Genomic DNA, 21,967 nt, shown 5'->3' with positions numbered 1-21,967 from the left:
ACAACACACTTTGTAGAAAACGCGGACGGGCTCATGGCCCAAAAAAAAGAAAATATAAAAAATTTGTAGCACTCATATGTCAATGGATATTTCATCGTATAAAGGGTGTCCCTTGTTGTATACAACTTGTCAACAAAATCACAGGAATTAATCATCTGGGCAGCATGCATTTCTCTGATAAATGTCATGGCATTCCTGTGGTCAGCAGTCACGGCAACTTACTCAATAGTTTTTATATTATTGTATTATCTAATTTCCCCACATGGAGAATGGCAGTTAAAGAGAGAGGCAACAATTGGATATTGGATCAAAATAATTCCACCTTAGTCTCTCATTTATATAATGCATTGGCTCTAATTACAAACCAATCTCCTCAGCTTATTACAGGAAGCCCTGGTTAAAAAGAGTTTCTGTTCGAATTGATAAGGTTTTATTAGGAATCCCCTCATTAATACAATGTAATTGTCGTATGAATCAACTTTTCTTTATTGAGTCTTTGTCATCGCACCTATTTTGCAATGTCTGAATGCAAACTATAGCTGTTCTTCATCCATTTCAAAAACAAAGAGAGGGCACCATTTCAGGAGCGCCGCTGTGTGTATTTGACACCATCATTTTGCTTTGTCATTTAAAAAAAAACAAAACTGAAAAACTCAGACGGATGATTGAATACTAGAAATTTATAGCCCCTGAACCACACAAACAAAGATAGTGATGATCGTCATGCTAGATGCTCACTTTTAAGTGTTGTGATGCTTGAGGACTCTGCTCCCCCAAGTACTTCAAGAAAATTCACTGCCTGATGAACCAGCAGGGTACTTCATCTGCAAGCCCTCCGAAAATCAAATTGTCTGTACGGCTCCTGATCAGAACGACACACACCCTGCGTGGAGAGTCTCCGTTGCATTAATTAATCGTCGTATACCATTTTGGGCCGTGCTATATAACTCCCCTTCAATATAAACAAGGATGACACTCGGTACACATAGAGTCTTAATTATAGCCGCACAGATGCTACAACTTAACATTCCTGTCTGCAGCTGAGCCGTGACGAGAGCTCATAAAACAGTGTTGCCAGACTTCTTCTCGCTCAGGTAAATAGATTAACCAATGGAATTAAGCACAGTGCTGTGGCGGGACCATATGCAATAGGTGCACGCTTGCAAACGCTATTGAAAGATGGGTTACACTGCTGGAGGCGGAGGGGGGTCGGGGAAGGATGAGGTCGATGGCATACAGATGCATGTTTACTGCAATCCGATCACGCAGGGTTGTGAAGGTTTCGTTGGCATTGCAGGTCGCTTGATGGGAACTTTTCGATGCACCCGGTGGAGATTTTGCAGATGCATTGCCCTCCATTCAGCCACACACACACACACACACACACACACACACACACACACACACACACACACACACACACACACACACACACACACACACACACACACACACACACACACACACACACACAGGTTATCAGTATAGTATTAGCATAGTTGTCCATTCTTATCCCTGATGTTGTTGCTGTTGTTGATGTTCTCATTGCTGTCCATTTATTAGTGGATGTCTTGCTATCTTCTGTCTTTTAACTGTCTCTCTATTTATATTAATATTCATAGTTATTTTTTTACACTAGTATTGTTACATTGCCGTGACAAAGGAATTTCTCCCTCCTATTGGGATCAATAAAGTTTATCTTATTATCAGAACTTTATTTTCCCCTCAGGGCAACTCTTCTTTACCTAACATTCAACATGCTTCCGCTCTGCCTTTACGATTATTCCAACTGTGAAATGCCCAAAGCGTGTATATCCAACTGCCAAAATACCTGTAATCATCAAAAGGACTATGTGAGAACCTCAGAATGGTGCGTTTGACATGTCAAACCTCTGACAGGAACGCGCACCGTTCACCTCTTTTCATATTTTCATGGCCTTGGGCCAGGCCAAGTTCAGGATGCGGCTTGCTTTCAGGAATATGATTCCTTTGCCTGATTGCTACTGAATTTTTTTGAAAGGGCTAAATCAGAGTTTTCAGCCCTGACTTGAGACAGACTTTTGAGAGCCTCGGCAATTGAAGGAGATTGAGTGAGATTCGAGAGCATGACGTGAATGAAAAAATGCAGTACCAAATAGCCAATGATTCAGATGGGTTGTGGGGAGACATAACACTATTCATCAATCCGGCATGCAGATCTGAGAAACCACACTGACGTTTCAACTTTTCATTGAAAGAATTAAAATAAATACTGTGCGAGAGTGCCAGTCTCCAATCCAGTGCAGGGGACTCTCTGGAAAATGTATGGGTCTCTGGTCCAAAAGGCACAAACCCAGAAAGATTATTCCTGTCAAATTGGAAAAAGAAAACTACATCTTTTCCCAGCAGCGAAACTGACGGACAAATAAACGGGAGATGGCGAAAAAAGAAAAAAAAACATCAGAATCGGCGGAGTGACTCTAAAACCCATCACACACACACACAGACACACACGTTACACGCCTACATAAAATGTCAGATCATTTCAGTAGAAGCTCAGCTTAGAAGTTTGTGGCAGCTGTGTGATGATTTTACAGCTGGCTGCTTTAATTCCATGAATTCCTCAAGTCTTCAGTCAACACTTTTCAGGAAACCTCTGCTTTTGTAAGAAAGTTCGAAATCAACTTGTATTACAGGAATATCAGGGGGCATCCTCATCTGTGTTATAAATGATGTCAGCTACAGTTATGTTGCATTGAAGTGTCGTGCTACCAAAGCGGCTTCCTGTCGGGGCAGCTTCCCTTTTCGTGTTGCCGCAGATGGTGCAGGGTCTCCTGAGGGATGGGGAAAGAGGGGCCAACTGATGCCAGTTTTTGTCTTTTTTTTAACTTTATAGCACTTCATAGCATTAACACCTTCGATGGATACAATGGATGTTCCGTATTTAATATTTGAGCAGTGGAACCTGCATTTGCCATGGTAACAATCTGAAAAGGCATTAAGAGAGATTTTGGAGATAATGACTCTGTCAAGGAAACCTGATATATAATTATGAGACGATGCTAACGCGTGCACTCACTAATAGAAAATAGGAACCTGTGTAATGTTGGTCATTTTTACAACTTTTGCATTAAAATCCAGTTAATTTAATTTGTGTTAATGTTGTCTGCAGGACCCACTGATATACACGCATAAATGAACAGTGAGCATTTTAATACTTAGACAACCAATCAACCTTTACCAGTATGATTGGTGAGCCTTAATCTTAGCAACCCCTATCAATTAATAGACAATTTTATTATGTCCATCAATTAATAGACACAATTTTATTGTGTCTATTAATTGGAAAAAAGACAATTCAGCAAATCATGTAACCATATGTTACCGACTTCCGATTGGAATTCTGAAGACAATGAGGAAAAAAAAAACTCCTTTCAGAGCAAAGTGAATAATGAGCTTGGAGATATGGATTTGCAGCTCAGAACTCATATGTGCAAAATGAGTAGAAGATATGTATTGGAAGTACCCAAAATTTATTTATATAAATTTACATTTGCAGTGAGATACGTTAATAACAAGTTGTATAATAAATGATATCCTCAACAACACAGAACAGATGACAAGTTCCTCCTGAGAGAGGGCGTTTGTTTTCTTTGTTTTCTCGGAAGTCTGGAATGAGGTACAAAAGTAGTGATTGAAGTAAACATTAGATAAACCTCTGGATTACAAGTGTTCACAAGTAAAATGCTTGAAGGCTTTTGGAATTGCACTGTATTGTTGATAGTAGAGAGCAGTGCACCGTGGATGACACAAACTTGTAAGTTGATCAAAGGCTTTATGTACGAGTTGGAGCAGCTGGGTGAGCAGCGGGAGCTTTCTGATTGCTAGTTTCAAACCACTGATGAGTTTTATTATCAACAGTGATGAAGAAACTGTTTTTTTTTTTTTTCCTTCTTTTAATCAGAAAGTCAAACTATGACCTGTGGAGGTTCTCTGCTGAACCCTGCATGCTGGAGAACATCTTGCCCTCAAGAAGTCAGGGTTCCCACTGCTACCAAACAATTAGAAAGATATGCGTATACCTCAGTGTTTTCCTAATGATGTTAAAACATCAGTCTCCATGGTTACCAGCACAACCAGTAAAACATAGACCACAAATTTTACCACACCTCCGTGCTATCATATGAGATGAAATAATAGATTTTGACTGAAGAAAATAAGATTCTAATTGGGAGTGAGAAGCATGGTGTGTGTGTGTGTGTGTGTGTGTGTGTGGGGGGGGGGGGTTAATAGTCACTGCCGATGGTTTGCCGGAACAAGTAAGATACTGTCTGACCTCCAATAATCTCAGAGTGCGCATCAGTATCTGGGATAGATGTGATATTTTGTGACAAGTGTTCTGTTTCTCCAAATCTATCAGCACGCCGTTTACAATTTAACTTATACAAATGCAGCTGGACGTCAGAGATACCATTACATCACCAGATAGTTAAAGCAATAACACGGTTTTGAAAGGAAATGATAAATCACCAGAGAGCATTTCTGTCAATGGGCTCAATCTCCTCCACTTCTGGCCCAGACTGGTTCCCTGAGTGCAAGCCTCGCTCCAACCTGATTGGCCAATCAATCAAAGACTTCTATGGAAATTCTAAGGCTTTCTGTACCACTGCCTTGCCCCTGCTCCTGCTCCATATGCAGAATCCATTTCTACGGACTGTATTTTCAACGATTGCTGAAGCGTGGCAACAATTTTATTATCAGTGAGGCTGTCCAAGGGTCGGAACAAACCTCCAGAAACCAAAGAAAATATATTTACCGCGGACTGAATGTCTGAATGTGGAATATAATCTGCGCCAGACGTGTCCACCATCACTGATGTTGTCTGAGGTGGATAAGTGAAAGTGGTCAATTAAATTTATCTCCAGACTTTCACTGTCATTTCTATTTAATTATTTTTACCGTTTTGCTTTTTGGATTCCGTGATCGTTTGCAGCCCTCCAATGGCCTGAATTTTAAACACCGGAGACCGTTCTTCAAATGAGTCCCGTGAAACGTCAAAAAAAAATCTTAATGGTAAACACTAACTTACAAAATAGAACAATGATGACTCTGTTCGGGCTGATGTTTTTTTATTTGTCAAGGTGAAATGATATTGGCCATTCACGAATAATGTGGACAATGTCAAAAAAAAAAAAAAACAACCACTCTGTTCTAAATAGAATATTTTTTTTTCCCCATCTTGTGAGACAGCGGTTTCATGAGAGTTTCATGAACAAGTTTGGCTTATCCATTGCAGAGAGGGAGCTACATAAAGGGCTATGTGTGACGCCGGCCAATCCGGCTGTGGTTTAAAGGCGGCGGATAGAAATAGAAGCTTCTTCCTGCCTGAGACTTCTGCTGCGTCTGCCCCTGACTGCTCAATCTCCCTGTCAGGACAAAGCAATAAGGGGGGCTTTGAGCAGAGGAGGGAACCAAAAGTTGAGGTGTGTGAGTCCACAGCGGACCAGAAACACCGCCGCTGCTAAGCAGATAAACCCGCTGAGGTATTAGGCTACGGGAGCACAACTTTAATGAACAGAACGAGTCAGATTGGATTCATTACCAAAGGAATGAACATGGAGGAGCGAATCGCTCCAAATCAATTGTTTTGGCTCTGCCTGGACGCTCAGTACAGGATGGATACATGGACAACAAAATCCTTGTTTCATTAGGAAAATAATCAAGAAAAATGTGCTTTTGTCTCGTAAACAAAGCGGTAAATTACCTACAATTCCCTTTAAAAATATCTTGGATCTAGGTGGGACTGAATAATAACACCTAACTGTTACTGGTCCTCATCTTGTGTGTGGCACTTGTACCAAGTGTCTGATCGGACCATTTTGCAGAGAAGAGAAGGGAAATGTTCCAAAGTAAATGTGTTCACAGGAAACAAGTTCTCACCTTAAAGGTTCACATAGGCGTGATAACTGTTGTTGACATTTGTCACCTACATGTTGATGAGGGAAAAAAATCTGTTGATGGCGGATGGCGTTCATATCATGCATTTTGTATAGTGAATTTAGGTCTTAAAGTCTAAGACTCTGCATATGATCCAAAGCAAAGCCACCAAAAACAACCTCAAATCAAACTGAATGCTTTTCAAGGCAACTTGCGTGTCGGAAGGGGCTCAACAACAGTTTTAGATAACGAGCCAACATGCCATTGACCCTAAGAGACATGGCGGACAATAGCGGAGGCGTGATGCAATGATGCTTAACAAGAAGCCGGGATCAAAGGGGCCATGTTTCAGACTCTCTCAAATGTTACCCTGTAATAACCCTGACAAGATACATGATTAGAGTGTGTGAGGAGCCAGCTTTGATCATCTCGGTTTTCATATCTGGACTCAGAGGCACACAAGCCAGCGGACACACTTGAGACCTGTGAAATGGCATTAGAAATACTCCACTAATGACACAGCAAATGCGTGCCAAGAAACAAAATGCAGCCCAACTTCTTGATTTGCGTGAGGAACTCTTTGTCGGTCTGCCGTGACCCGTTGACTTCAGACGCTGTGCATGGAGAAAGAGCAATCCAGCACTATCAGTGCCAGGATAAGGGCGTTTTTCTTTTCTGAGTCTCTCTACGGTTCAAAACGGATTACGATATGCAGAATCCGAGATCTTTGTGATTGAGAAAACTGGATGTGTAATAGCCTGGCATCACTGGAACAATTTGCAGTTTTGGATTTGCCGTCTGATCTTGCCGAGGTCGTTTCAGATTACTTGGGAGTGTCAACAAGGGCCAGAGTCCAAGGACTGCTCTGCATACGACTGACCAGACCATTGGAATGTGTTATTGAGCTCACAGGATTGGAAAAATAACAGACTACGAACGACAAACAAAACGATGGCTGAGCAGAGCAATTATGAAAAGATTTTTTTTTTTTTTTTTTTTTTTTTGCAGAAACTGAATTGTGACAAGCTTGTCAAAAAAAAAAGATAGCTTTCAAACAAAGGGCTGTCAAACCACTGACTACAATCCATTAGAAGGAAACTCTTTATTTGATGTTATATCTTCCATCTTATCTCATGTTGTTCAATTATAGCAAAACCAATGCTTCAAAGCGGTCACATGAAACATCCAAAGAGAGGGGGCATCCTATTCTTCATTCACTTCCTTCTCTTTCAAACACAACTTTCACGTTTCTTCGACCTTTACTTGTTCACAGTGCTCAAGTAAAGCTAAATATTGAATTGAGCTCTGCGTTGTTTTTAACGTACACCATTTTGAATCTGTGACTACTACAGACTTCACCATTTCAGATCTGTTTTAGCTTCACCGGGAGTGAAGTCCCTCCAGATCAGTCAAATGCTATTTGAAACCAATGATAATGAATGAAAGATCATCTAGACCAGGAGACAATGGTTCAATGTAACTTAAGGGCATTATTTTTGTGGCTGACATGGCTTACCATATTTTTTTCTTAACAAAGGTGTATTTCACTTATGTCAGGGCTAATGGTGCCCAATATTTATGGATGTTTTAATGAATTTAAAAATAATCCAAATGAATCTAAAATTAAAATAAAATCTTACTTATAAATATTAATATTTCATATCATTTCTATACACTCCTTGTGCCTTTGAACAAAGCAATATTCATATGTGAGCACATCATTTGTACTGCAAAACACTCATCATTTCACGTGTTATGCTCAAAAATGAAACAAATCAAATGATGCGGCATAATAGCGAAACATATGCTGTTATACACAGCCTAAATGGCTGTTCCTGGAGCCCTTCATGACCTTGACTGTAATAATGGTTAATAACAAATGAAATGGATTTAATAATGAAGTCAAAATCTTTCTCTGACGCTGATCCGACACCTGAATGATTTCAAATTGAGTCTATCAACTTGGGATTCATAATCCATACTATACTCTACATATTAGTATGCCATGATATGCTGTCAGTCATTGTGGCAGTGTTATTTATGTTTTTTTTAACAAAATCCAGACAAAAACCTGTAACTCATAATATCCATATCATGCGAAGAATAACTCTTTTTTATTCAAAGCTTTTATACTGTTAGCAGTAACAAATTCCTTAGTGTCGCCAACGCAAATGCAAGTGGCACAGAAACAGTCATGAAATATATATAATATCCGTATATAAATATTGTATACATATATATATTATACATTTACATATAGATAGAGATGACTATAAATACCCAGGGGGAAATCGTATCGTCATAGCAGCCTAAGATAAGAATACGCGCGCGCACACACGGACATATATATATACATACATACACATGCATAACTCCCCTGCAGGATGAATGTCAAGCAAATCCATTAGTTTTTTGATAGTACTCACAACAAAATAAATATTGTAAATATTTTCTATAACCGAGACCAATGTAGCAACAATCAGGGAGCTTCTGTTGCTCTCTCCTCATCTCCTGCATAAAGGCTCTTTGCTTTCTGCAGCTAAAGCCAGTGCCCCCTGCACAGGCTTCCTTTATCATGCAGTCCTGCAGAGTACTGAGCACGAGAGGAGCCCTTGAACCCATAACTCCAGAAATGGTGGAGAAGTAACTCAGAGAAAACTACGACTGATCTTAAGTCTGTCAGTGCTGTCGACAGTCATGGAAAAATCCTGCTCCAAAAGGGGATCAAAGTATCCCCGGTCCACTGTATGGTCATACGGTGTCGGCCTCATGTGGTTTGGTCCATTCGAAACGTGACACGTGGGTTCAGACATACCACTGCTATATTCCCTCCCCCACCTTGACACAAATAGCCAAGGAGAAAAACATTAAACGGTCATGAAGGAAACACAGGAGATCAGAGGGGGAGAGTGGTTAAAAACCAACGCATGCTCTGATCTGAGTCATCAGAAAAATATAGTGATGCAATAAGTGCGGGGAAAGCTGTGTAGTAGAAGAGGATGTTGAAAATGCTCGACAGCCAGCAAAGGAGGAGTAAAATTCGCATTGGCTTTTTAAAGGTTTCCAGGTGAAGTTTGTTGCAGCCTGTTAAGATGAAGGTTTCGACACAGCGGCAGCAGGGTGGGGAATCTGCTTTATCACGAATCCGTACCCAAAGATTGTTTCCTCGTTTCAACCTCTTCCCCGCTTCTGAGTGTGGCAGAGGCCGGTGTTAGTTAATCCATCAGACACGGGCTTATCTCTGAGATAAACGAAAAAGGCCACGATCGCATGATGGTAATTCCAAAACAAGCCCCAAAGCAGATGCTTGTCAGGAAAGGCTCGCACATCAGTGACGAACGTCAGTGTCATACAAATTATATTTAGCTCTCTTTGTTTTCTGTTTAAACAGTTCAAAATCATTTAACTCAATGAACATGTTTTACTGTTTGCACCACCATCATTAAAAAGCATTCCATAACCATATATGGTTTTATTTTCTATACTTAATTCTATATCAAAAAAGTGTAGTGTTCTAAGCCCCAGGATTGTGGATTTCATGAAATAAGGAGTCTGTTATAAGGATGACTATGGATTATGGTGGTAAAAGTGTGATTTGAATGTATGAAAATATCACCGTGATGATGACTATCAGTAGAACCCTCATTAAAAGCTTCCACTGGCAAATTATGCAAAGTTAAAAGGGTGAAATCTACCAAGAGGAAAAGGTGTAATGTGATTGTGAACATGCCCCTGCATGGGTCTGTGTTTGAACACACACGCACCTTGCACCCTTTAAATAACATCCATACTCAAATTGTACTTTGGTGTAAATTGGTCTTGCGCCCAGTTCCAAAATATCGAGCGGTCACGAAAGCCATATGATAAAAGTTCTCCAAAGACAGAAGCTGAGCAGATGGCAGAGGAGGTGGGTTTATTGAATTTTCAAATGGAGAGTCCAAGAAAATGTAACCCTTTTGTATTACTTTTCTACATTATGGTTTGACTCAAATCTTTCCCAAAGAGTTATTTCAGTTCTCACAGCACTGATCAGGGTCTAAAACAGAGCCAAGATACTGTAAACCCAACAGCTATAGGTACTTAAATCATCAAAAAATATTGTTCTTGCATCAATATTTAGAAAAGAATAGAATACACCTTTCCTAAATTTTACCAACCGTAATCTCTTTACTTTGCCGCATCAGTTATTTACACTGGTGCCAGGTTCCAGAAAAAAAAAAAAAAAAGAAAAATTGAATACAATCCAAGTTTCTCGGGCTGCTCATTTAAGCAGTGATTTGGTAAGTTAAGCAGGGTGTTGTATTTGTAACTGTATCTACGCAGGCAGTGATCCGTTTCATGTGGTTTCATTGTTGAAACCGACGTCACGCGTGGATGTTTTATCAGCTGAAACAACAAAGAAAGACAGAATAGGTCTCTCTCAGCAATATTTCATTTATGATCGTTATTTCGGTTCTGTCGAGAACCTTTTATACTCTGATTAGGTCTGCTGTGGGACACAACAAATGCAAAAAATAAAAATAAATTCAAAAGATCTTTGAAGGGCATGGTAGTGTTGGGTGAAATGTATACATGGGATGAAAGAGCCGCCCTTCTGGCCAGTCTTTTATGCACACATGGAGTGAGATATTACTTTTCTGCGTCACACATACCTGCTAGATTTTTTTTTTTTACTTCTATTTTACCTTTTATTTTTTTAAGAAGGATTGGAAAGAGCTTCTCCAGATGGTCCTCCCTTTGTTCTTTTCCATAGCAAAATCCCAGACACTGGTGCCCAATACAAACCATCAAAAAGAAAAGATATGTTGCAGACTTGTGTGATGCTCGGGTTAATGGAAGATAGTAGTGAGTGCATTTAGATGCATTGCTTGTATCGTTGAATCTCATGATGACTGAAAGGCTGGACACACACACACGTACCTGCACACGCAAAAGAAAAAAAAAAGGAAGAAACAATAAGGGAGAGCCTTGATTTTCATGAGTTATAAATTTCCATAATCCTTTATCTGTGTTTGAAAGATGGCTTCACACAGACTGGCCATGGAGACTCTGTAATTACCAGTCTAATCCCTCCATCTGCTCCCAAAGCCATGATGCAAATATCATTATGATTTCCACTTGTGTTACACGTGTCAATACACAAAGGTGGATGTGGTTGCAGGAGACGGAAACATATTGCAAAATAACAAATTAATAATGACATTGATTTCGATTTAAATGTCTTCTGTATGTCTGTCTGTCCCATGTGTCTGATGATGGCGTATAGATTTCTCTGGAAGATTCTTTTAATTGAGTTCGAGTCAGAGGCTGCAGTGGTTGGATTTGGAGGATATTTGCACGAAACTGATTTTTGTCAACGATTGGCATGAATTGCATCATCAAAAAAAGCTGCACAGATGTCTCATATTAGGGAAGGGTGAGGATATTTCATTTTGCATACAAATGTACAGTTAAAAGGTTTTAGTCGATGTTTTGAGTCCTTCGAATAACATGACGAAACAGTATGCTTCATAATCCGTCCATCCTCATCCCCTTATCCTGCACTCAGTGTCAGGGGGGATGCTTGAGCCTATCCCAGCTGTCATCAGGCAGGGTACAGGGACAAACAATATATAAACAAACAATCATTCACTAACATTCGGGGCAATTTTCACATTTTTTTTTTTTCTCTGATTAATTTGGAAACGAAACAGAGTCCTTCAAGCTGTGAGGCCGAAAAACCAACCACTGCGCACACCCCCCGGACCAAACAACAGAACAAACCAATCAAAAAATCGCAAACATGAACAGAAAAAAAATTAAAAAAAAAAGAGAATAAACTAAAAATCGGGGTACGTGCACGGAAAAAGGAGAGTAGCAAAGTGGCCCAAAAAGACAATTTCAATCTCCGCTCCCTTCGCAAACACTCGCACCGGAAGGGGAAGAAGAATATGTCAATCCCCATTAACATATTGACCAGTATTATTTTACATCTAATCTTGATAAACACGGATGTAAAAAGAAACCCATTGTCCTCAAAAAAGGGGGTTTCCCTGACTTATCCACTGGTGTTTTCTTTGTTTTTTTTTTTTTTCCCCACACTGTTATGTACTTTTGACTGTCTTCCTCTGGTGGCTTCATCCTTTCACAAGAAGAAACATGTCAAAAGTTAAATAACATATGTTATGTCCTCATTTGATGACAGACAGCTTAGAAAATATGATGCTTCATTTAGAAAGTTATTGGTAGGCAATAATAATATGATAATGTCCAGAATTGGGATATGGAACATGCATGTCAACTGATCTAATTTTTGGGTTTTTGACATTTGTTGCATTTGCTTGACTTCCTACATCCACCTAAATATACAGCTAATGAGGTGTTTAGTAAGCTGATATCAGTCCAGGCAATTTTCCACTTGCTGAAAAGGAGCTGGCTCGTGTAGATTGGTTTTACACATTTAAACCATTAAAAAGGCTAAAAATGGCAGGCTCCTTTAGGGATAAAAGGGAATTTAAGGAATTAGCAGGCAGTTGTGAGCAGCAGAATTGAGACAAATGTCGTTTTAGGCAGATAAAACAAGATGAGGCCATAGTTAACAGTAAAGGTGACTAAAAGGTGAATGTTTCATGTAGATCATTTAATGCTGCGACGAGAGTAAGTTAGGTGACAGGTGTTTCAATTTGCGCTTGTGAATTCTACTGCAAAGTCTCGGGGGAGGAAGAGTGAGATTCTGAAACAGCAGATTGCCAAGGAAACAGAATGCCCACACATTAAGGTTTCATTTGAAATACTGTTGGCATGAAGACTCAGAAGAGGATCTGGTCATAAAAAAAAAAAAAAAGGAAAAAGAGAGAAGTCGGTTTGCTCGATGTGGAAACACAACTGGATATCTCACCTGAGGGGAGAAAAAGGGGGACATTGGCTGGAGCGCAGAAAAAGAGAGCAGGTGCTCAGGGCTGATGAGTCTAAATATGGAATATTTGTCACTTAACAGAAAACAGGTGCTTCTCAGAGGTTTGGGATTTGGTCAGATTGTGCGGGAGCAATAATCCATCATGCATTGCCTTTAGGGAGGTGTCTGGCAGCTGTTGTTATATTGGCGAAAAAAGGTAAAAAAAAAGAAAAAGGACAAAGAACAAGGAATGCAACAGGAGATGTTATGATCCCAGAGAGCCTGAATCTCATCATCTAGTTGCTCCCTTGAATCGATCTTCATCTAAAAGTGTCTAAATCGCTCACATATTTTTGGCCTTGAGTTCTCAGTACATCCAAACAAACCATATTCCATTTCAAGCAATGTCACTTCCGTATAGTTCAATAAATGTACATTCATTCAGGCACTCATTTATTTATTATGTAAACTTGAATGCATGGTTGCAGGGGGCTGAAGCAGGGCTAGGTCACCTGTCAATCACACAGCCACATAGAGGCATGAAGTTAATTCACTCGATGAGCAATTTAGGGTCTTAAACAAACCCGGCGTGGGTTTGCAGACCACGCGAGGCTCTCTAGGGTGTTGGGAGCCATTATTCCAATAACTGGTATAGAAGCGTAAAAGAAGATGAAGCAAATTAAATATGCTGGGATGGGGAAAACAAACCATTCCCATAATCATAGAAATAAAGGCCTATGTTACAAAAAGTGTGCACTAGGTATTTAAAAAAAATGAAGTTACTGGCAGTCTTGTCATTTCCCCGTAATCGCCTCATATTTTCTTTTCCTTGTATTTGTCATCAAATGTTAGTGCTGTAAAAAGTATATTGTGGAAGAACAGGGGACAAACACACACACACACACATTGTGTGTCATTACACTCACATTACTTGTCTCTGTGGACGGTGCAAGCGCATGTGTCGATGAGGCCTGCAGGGCTGCAAGCCAAAGATAAGAGCCAGTGACTGCATGTTGCGTTAAGCCACGGCCGTGGGTCCTGCCAGAGAGCCAGAGGCAAAACCAGCACCGCCGACTCACAAGTTCAAACTTGGATTTAACTCCATTCCCACCCCAGAACCAACCTCGGGCGGTATTAGGAAATCTGAATGGTTTTAACCAAAGCAGAGAAATCTATTCTATATGAAAATTGGCCGCCACTCATGCCGAAAGCGGCCCGGCGTGTGGGTGAAATATGCAAGTAACAACTTTGATAACCACAATAATGACCCTTTAAATCTTTCTCACTGCTCTGCTGGGAAGGAGATTAACGCCCTCTGCTCAACACATGCCTCAAAAGCCAACATTACCGAATCCACAGGAGCAAGCGTCTGCTCCCGGGGATTCAGTAATTCTTTAAATGTATAGCAACGCAGATGGTCTTTTTTTTTTTTTTTAACCTTTGGCATTTTTACTGATCATCTTCACTTCTTCAAGCGTATAGAGAGCTCCTCATACTCTCGGGGTGCTTGACAAGGCTTTGGCAAAGAAGGGCCGATATGCAGCTCACAGCTCGGCAGCAGCTGCCAAGCAGGCCATGAGGTGATTTGGCTGTGAATGAAGGAGCCAGAGGAGGTCTGTTGGAACAGCAGCGTGATAAAAACAAAAGAGGCTGGATGGCGGTAATGAAGGGGTGTCATCAATGGGAGGACTCTGAGCCAAACGTACGCCACTGTCAAGTCAACACATGCGCAAGGAGCAACTGGAGAGATGGGGCGGGTCCTCGGGGGAGGGAGCCTTCTGATTTCTACCCATGCTGCTTCAAAATGATTCAATTACTTTGAGGACTCTGGGCAGAGACAAATTCAATGTCCTGAGCACAGAATATATATTAATACGTTATTACATGCAGATCCTCATTGCTTTTTTGCTTTTTTGTGTTCTCAACTGGAGGGCTTTTTTTTTTTTTTTTTTTTTTTAAATCAGCAAAAATAAATTAAAAATGTAAGAATTCAGTTGCATAAAAAGTTTTGTTTTTCTTTTTTTTTTACTTTCAGACCTTCATTGCTATGCAAGGTGCATGACCTGCAGACGTGTTTAAGATCCCACTGAATCAGCTTGAAATAAAAATGAAAAGTTGTGATGAGGGCAAAATGAAACTAGTTTCTCTAGGTAGACTATGCCAAAACCATATAGTTATAAAACTTGCATTGTGTTTCTGTGAGCTCTGAGGAGCAGGCAATGCCTCAACTTTCATTATGTTCATGCTCAGTTACTGTGCATGATTATAGCACAAATAAAAACTATGTTTAAAGAAGACAGCAGGAGGAAATGTTACAAAGAATAAAGACAGCATTTGCCAGAACACGTGCAAAAACTAGTAAAGGTAGGAGACTGTGAAGAAAGGCTTGTTATAATTACAAGTGGTCATGGAGTTTTGGTTGCTCCTTTGGTATAGAGGGATGCAGAAATCATTCATTGAGTAAAGTTTAAACACGACGTACCAGCGAACACCGCTCAGTTCAGTTTTCTCTCCCAGCTTTTCTGTTTCTATGTGTGGTTTCGTGTTTGCTATGTCAGGTTCTTATAAACTTTCCGGCGGCCAAGTGGAACAAAAGGTGAAGCTGAGTGAGATCTGCTGCTGCTGCTGCTGCTACTGTTGTTGTTGCTCGGGCTATTTTGAGGGTCATATCAGTGCCAACATGCACCTACCCAAGAAGCCCGTTGCCCTCTGTGTCACATAAATGGTGTATGATATGGCACCTCCTTTTGTGAATATTGTATGAAGTGAGTGTGTGTGTTTTCATACAGTATAATTAAAAATTTTAGAAACACTAACTATCCTTCCCTGCAGGCCAGAATTATCACATATAGTAAAACAGGTAAATAAAAGCCGATATAAAACTGAATAAACGCATCTTACCTTAAGATGTAAAAAAGAAAGAGATAAAAATAATGTGACTACTGCACCATAATCAGCATTAATTTTTAATAAAACAAATGTTAACTTTTTGTGCAGGTATTGGAGCCAGAAGGTGGTACGATGGCTGTACAAGAGTAACCTGCTAATATGGGTTGCTGTTTATATTGCTGGCTCATTATACGTTTCCAATTACAGGTTTGTTCGTTACTGAGAAGTACTTACACAAACCCAGCCAAAGTAATTGGAACCACAAATTAGACCAGTCCTTAATGTACCAGGCTTTAATAATGGACGTGAGCGGACTTAGTTCTCCTTTCATTATCATCATCATCAGACGCTGTTCCTGAAGTGGTTTTGTCATTTTTATGTTTTGTTTTTCTGTAATTCATAATAACATGAGTGTCTCTCTCTCTTTTATCTCCAGAGAGCTTGAATTGAAATAAGAACTGATAAAGTATATTAAAACTCATACGTTAAGACACAAGCTCTCTCAAATCAGGATTTAAACGGTTTATAATCTGATCATCTTCCCCTTGACATTAAGGATTATGCGTTAAACTTTCGTACACATTTTAAATGAATGATACTTGAATAATGACTGACTGAAGGACACAAAGCAGTGAATGAATCGGTCCGTCTACGACACTGATTCTGCTGAAAGAGAAGGATTGACCTGCAGTGACAAGCGAAAGCACAAATTAGATTAAGAGTACGGCGGAATCTTATTAAACCGTTGCCACCGTAGCTGACGGACAATCATTTTCACTCCCGTCATGTATTGGTTGAGAAGAAACTGCATCCAAGAGGAACGGTGGTTAGCACCCCAGCCGCCCCCATTAAGAAGGTCCTCGGTTGGATTCTGGGCTTCCCGATTTCCTCAAACAGTCCAAAAACATGCACAATAGGAGACACTAAAGTTCCTAGACGTGGGAATGAGACGGTGAATGGTTGTATGTCTCTAAATGTAACTGGCAACCAATCAAGGGTGAACCCTGTCACCCAATGACTGCTGGAAAAGGCCCCTGTGCGCCCCTGACCCTGGATGCAGGAGAAGCGGTAAAGCTCTTGATTTAATAAGCATCTCACGCACTTAACCATTGCATTTGGAGCAAAGTTGTAATATGCAACTGGCTCGTGGAAGTTTGTTAGCTAAGAAGGTGTTTGGGCTCGGACGCAAGTTCAGTGAGGACGCTTCACGAATAACCCTGCCAGAGTCGCTTTGTTGGGGTAATTACAGAGGCATGCAACAGTATGTACGCACATGTATGTTTATTAACTTCAATAACAACGGAGCTTGTTAGGACATTAGGATGGATGGATTTCCATGGAATGCAGAGCTGTGGGGAACGAGCAGTTCCCCCAGAAGCTTGAGTGTGGCTGACAGACTAGTCAGTGAAGGCTTACTTTTCTATGTATGGATTGAAGTTGCTGTTACATTTAAAATGTCCTTTTCACAGACAAACACTTGTGGTGTAAGCATGTAGTCTTACTCATGTGGGAATAACTTTTTTTTTTTTTTTACTTTTTCAAGGTAATCATGCAATAACGCATATTGCATTAATAATGCAATACTGACCTGTATGGCGAATACAATGCTTCTTTCTATTTTTTTTATTTTTGATGCTGATTGGAGAATCCAGTGCGTTTTGCCTTGGTGCACAGGGGTCATTCATCATAAGTAATTAGTTTTAAAATAGAAATCTGTGAAATACGAGTTGCTGTTCCTGAAATATCCCATATCACGCAATTTCTATATTTTAGATGTTAAGATGGTGCAGTATAATAGATGGCTGAGAAACCTCTACAGATCTAAACACAGATGGTTTTCCAAAGAGAAGCAAAGTTCAATAATTTTATCATTACACTGAAGTAAGATTGTTTTCAATACCTGAGAGCTTCTCCTAAAAATTCTAAAGGGCCATTGCTATATTTGCCAAAAGACAGCAAGCCATTAGAATCAAGCAAATTGATATCAAGTGAGACCATATGGGCCTCTCAATACGTTTCAGTTGGAAACAGAATGGGAAAGACCTTGAATAACCATCCATTCATCTTCCCCCGCTTATCGGGAGACTGGTCGCGGGGGCAGCAGCCCGAGCAGTGAGGCTCAGACCTTCCTCTCCCCCGCCACTTGGCCCAGCTCCTCTGGGGGAACCCCAGGGCATTCCCAGGCCAGCCTGGAGAGTCCCTCCAGCGTGTCCTGGATGTATGACAACAGTCAGAACCTTATCCCCCACCTGAAGGCGGAGTGAGGCTATCCTCTCATCCACCGGGTTGAACCCCACCAACAGGCGCCGAGTCAATCAATATGCCCACAGGGGCCCGGCGCCTCTCACCGGGGCAACTCCAGAGTGAAAAAAAATAGTCCAAGCCCTCTTGAGAAGCCTGGTCCCAGACCCCACATTGTCCGTCAAGGTGAGGCCAACTATATCTAGTCGAATTGCTCAGCCTCGTGGCTCCTTCCCTGCCAGAGAGATGACATTCCACATCCCAAGAGCCTGGTTCTGCGCCCGTGGGTCGGACCGCCAAGGTCCACCACCCGGCTCACACTGCATCCCAACTCCCTTTGCCCTTCTTGTGGGTGGTGAGCCCAGGGGAAGAGGGACCCATGTCGGTCTTTTGGTCTGTGCCCAGCCGAGCCCCATGGCTGAAGGCCCGGCCACCAGGCCCTCGCCATCGAGCCCCGCCCCAGGGCCTGGCTCCAGGGAGGGACCCCGATAACCCACTTCTGGGCAAGGGAAGACTAGATCCAATGTTTCTCTTTTTCATGGTGGTCTTCTGAATACCTTGAATGACCAATCTAAAATCTGCTTGATCCTATTCAAAATGTTTTCTGAAACCCATTCAACGCCTGCTTTCTCAGGAATTAATTTAATTACCAAAGTGGACCAAAGTGCAATTCTGCAAATGCCAGAAGAAATAGCCTGAGCATTTTGGTGCAATTAAGCAAACACTGGCAAGATGTCTTTTTTTGTCTAAGTTCACTACAAAGAATTATGTGTGTTTTCGGAAAAACACATTGTCTTGGAAAACATGGAGAACATCTTCCCCTCTGTTTTTGTCGGCAGGCTGTTTCCGACCTTCAAACTGTTGCGTGTGTGTCTTTAAAACATGTGCAGTCACCGTTTTAACAGTTTTGTGTTCTTCTGTCTCTCCCTGATAGGACTGGCTGAGCTGCACTGGCTGAGGAATAGAGGGAAGGAGAGGAAGCCAAAAAAAAAAAAAAAGAGCAGAGAAAAAAAAAAGCCTCAGCGAAAGAAAACTTCATTACCACAACCATGAAAGAGGGAATTCTACTGTTTGAGCACCCGAGAGACACGGGGAAAAATAGGAGCTGCTGCTTTATGAAACTGTAAAATATAAACCATTGCATCTGTATTGAACTTTCTTTTTCTGGACTGTGCAGTGAGATGAGGGAAAAGGCTTCAATATTTTTACCCTCTGCCACTTGCAAGGTGTGTGTCATGTGAAATTGTTGGTGGAAAAAAATCAAAATAAAAATACTGGCAGAATGGCAGATATCTCTTGTCTGAAAAAGGCAAAAAAATAAGTGGGGATCCTTTTTACACAAAGGCAAGGTTAAAAAAAAAAAAGCATGATGGAGTTTGTCATGTAATATTTGGAATTCATGACTGATCAAATCACATGATAACGACAGGAATAACAGATAACTAACTCATATGAAAGTTACGGCTGGGTTGACTGAGTTCGCAAAAGAAAAGAACATGTGTCATAACAAAAATAAATCAATAAAACAAAATGAACAGACAAAGATGAGACATCCCATTCGGTAGACAGCACATTGTCAGAGTGCAGGTTTCCAATATATAAACTAAATCCAACTGAAATAAAGATACCTTTCATATGCATTTAATATAGATGCTATGAACCTTTACGAAACATCATGCGCATCAGATTCAAGTGATCCAGTCCAGATGGTGGGGATAAAGTGACCGGACACGTTTCATTACAGTCGCAATGAATGTGAATGCACATTAATTCCAAATTATTTTCATTTTTGTTTTTGTTTGTGAAATGGTGGTACTATTAAATGTGATTGTCAAAGTAGAGGACTAAAAACAATGATGAATCCCATGACAGGTGCAATGCTTGATCCCACAAACCTTACGGCCTAAAACAAGTCAGTCCTGCAACGGTATCATTCTATTTTAATGGTTGCAAAAGTGCAGGTGTTGTGTTTTGTTTTACTACATTGCGGAGTGTTCCAATCTGTGCTCTCAATCAACCTAATGCCATTTATCTGAGCTCCAGAGTTTGCACTGCAGGGCATCAGATTAAATTCAGTTAAGTAATTGGGATGCCGTTGTAGGGAGAACGAAGTGCAGCGTGTTAAGTCTCGATTGGAAAATGTGTTTGTGTGTGTACTATCAACCACAATTTATAATTACCTTTTTTTGGACGGTGTAGCCAGTTTATAACCTTGGGAATTTCCCTCTGTGTTGCACTGGTCGCGAATGTGTGGCCTGGATATCCCTTGATGGATGTTCACGCTCTTATCTTGGCTAGAAGGTGTGCGGGTAATTCATTGGCAGGCCACCCGGCAAAGTTCCCATCATCACATTTATCTGCCTGAGTGTCCATTCCGCAACCCTCTCTGGTTCTTCTCCCTCGGCCCATGTTAGCAAGTTCCAAACGATGCAGCAAAAAGTTTTTTTTTTTTTTTTTTTTTTTTTTTAAACCAATCAGTAAAATCTTGAGCTACCAGCCATTCACCTGGTAGCCAATCAATGAGACAGCGCCAGGGATGATGTATGTCTGCGTGTGTGCATCAATTCACGCCACTGTTTTGTGTTGGATTCTGATTATCAAAATTGAAAATATATAGGAATGATCGATGTAATTCTGAAATATCCATCCATTGTCCGCTATTATTCTACTCAGGGTTGCAGGGGATGCTGGAGCCTATTCCAGCTCCCATAGGGTGAGAGGTGGGTACAGATAAACAAACAGACTACCATTCACTCTTATTCGGGGCAATATTTCCCAATTTTATTCTTAAATATATATTAATAGAAAAAGAAAAATTCCCAGATTTTTTTTTTTTTTTTTTTTTTTTTTTTTTTAATGTAGCCTGACCACTGATGATTCCTGTTGATTTGGGGAAAATACATAAAAAAAGAAAAATAAAGATATTATCTTCCATTTACCAAAATTACAGACTAGCAGAGATCAAGAAAGTATGGAGCTGTTGTAGGAACCCAGGTATCTGACTGGGGTTATTGCATGTGTGGATTCAAGACTGCAGTTACATGAGGTTACAACCGGACATTTTTCCTCTATATCACCATATGTCACAAACGCTGTATTATAGATTAATTGTGTATGAGAGGTTATTCACCTTCCAACACTGGACTAACTTCAAAGTGTAAATTAATTGACTCCAAAATATCACAGGTAGCGCAAAATGTTGAAAACATTATCATGGTTTGGGGTGAAATTGAATTAAGTAGACTTTAAAGGGGCCCCCGGCTGCTCGGTTATATTTCCTAATGCAAAGTGTTTGGCAAGTTATAATAGCTTGAGCTGTGTCAGGAAGGAGAGCATTTGCTGGTGTTTGCCACATCCAGCCGTCGCTGCAGCCACCGTTGCCTCCAGCAGTGAGACTTCTAGCGTCGTAACATCCATACCAATATGTTACATAGTTGAACCACTTAAGTTAAATGACCAATTGACTCGCTCAATGTCATTTGAACATATATATCACTCGAGACGGTACAGCTTTCACATAGTTTAGGTAATGTGCAGGACAAGTACGTACATCTCTGGTCCACAACTTTCAAGTAAAAAAGCTGAAAACACATTGAATAAATGTTTAGCTCCATATGAAATGCATTGGTTGAGCATTTTCAGTAGACACTCATTGTGAATGATTATATCCATGTTTCACCCACTGACGTGTCACACAGGGAGACGCTTTATAGATTCGGTGCCTGTTGGATGGCAATGGATTCCAAGATCTAGTTTAAAATATTACTTTGGGATCAGATGCCACCCTCATCTTCCACAGGAGTGAGAAGCAGCGGAGATCCCATGTTGTGTTTTTGCACCATCATTAAGTTACTCGTGAGAAAAGAACTCAATTTCAATTGCAAATAGGAGCATTATAAATCTCCATAGTGTTTTGAGATCACATATGCCTTGATTATCCAGTGCCAGTCTGTTGGCAGTGGAAGCTGAAGAAACACCCTCTACATTGAAAACTCATATTTACTAATAAGAATGTGCCGCTCAGTGTGGGTGCAGTGGGAACATCTG

At 40.6% G+C, this 21,967-nt stretch overlaps 1 protein-coding gene across 1 annotated transcript in view; it reads left to right on the top strand.

Annotated features, from left to right (window-relative positions):
• The window catches only part of uts2r1 (urotensin 2 receptor 1), a 53,699-nt gene extending 34,287 nt beyond the window's left edge, over window positions 1–19,412 (top strand). Inside the window, exon 4 of the mRNA XM_086140419.1 lies at window positions 18,855–19,412. The gene's annotated coding sequence lies outside the window, so the exon portion shown is untranslated. The remainder of the gene's footprint in view (window positions 1–18,854) is intronic.
• Window positions 19,413–21,967: the final 2,555 nt, after the last annotated feature.

The sequence above is a fragment of the Fistularia commersonii genome, chromosome 33 (genome assembly GCF_037954325.1).
Source record: "Fistularia commersonii isolate RoL2024-O1a breed Wild chromosome 33, RoL_Fcom_v1.0, whole genome shotgun sequence".
In the NCBI taxonomy this organism is placed as follows: domain Eukaryota; kingdom Metazoa; phylum Chordata; class Actinopteri; order Syngnathiformes; family Fistulariidae; genus Fistularia; species Fistularia commersonii.
Note: the sequence above shows the minus strand (reverse complement) of the source record. Positions and strands in the feature narration are given on the sequence as shown.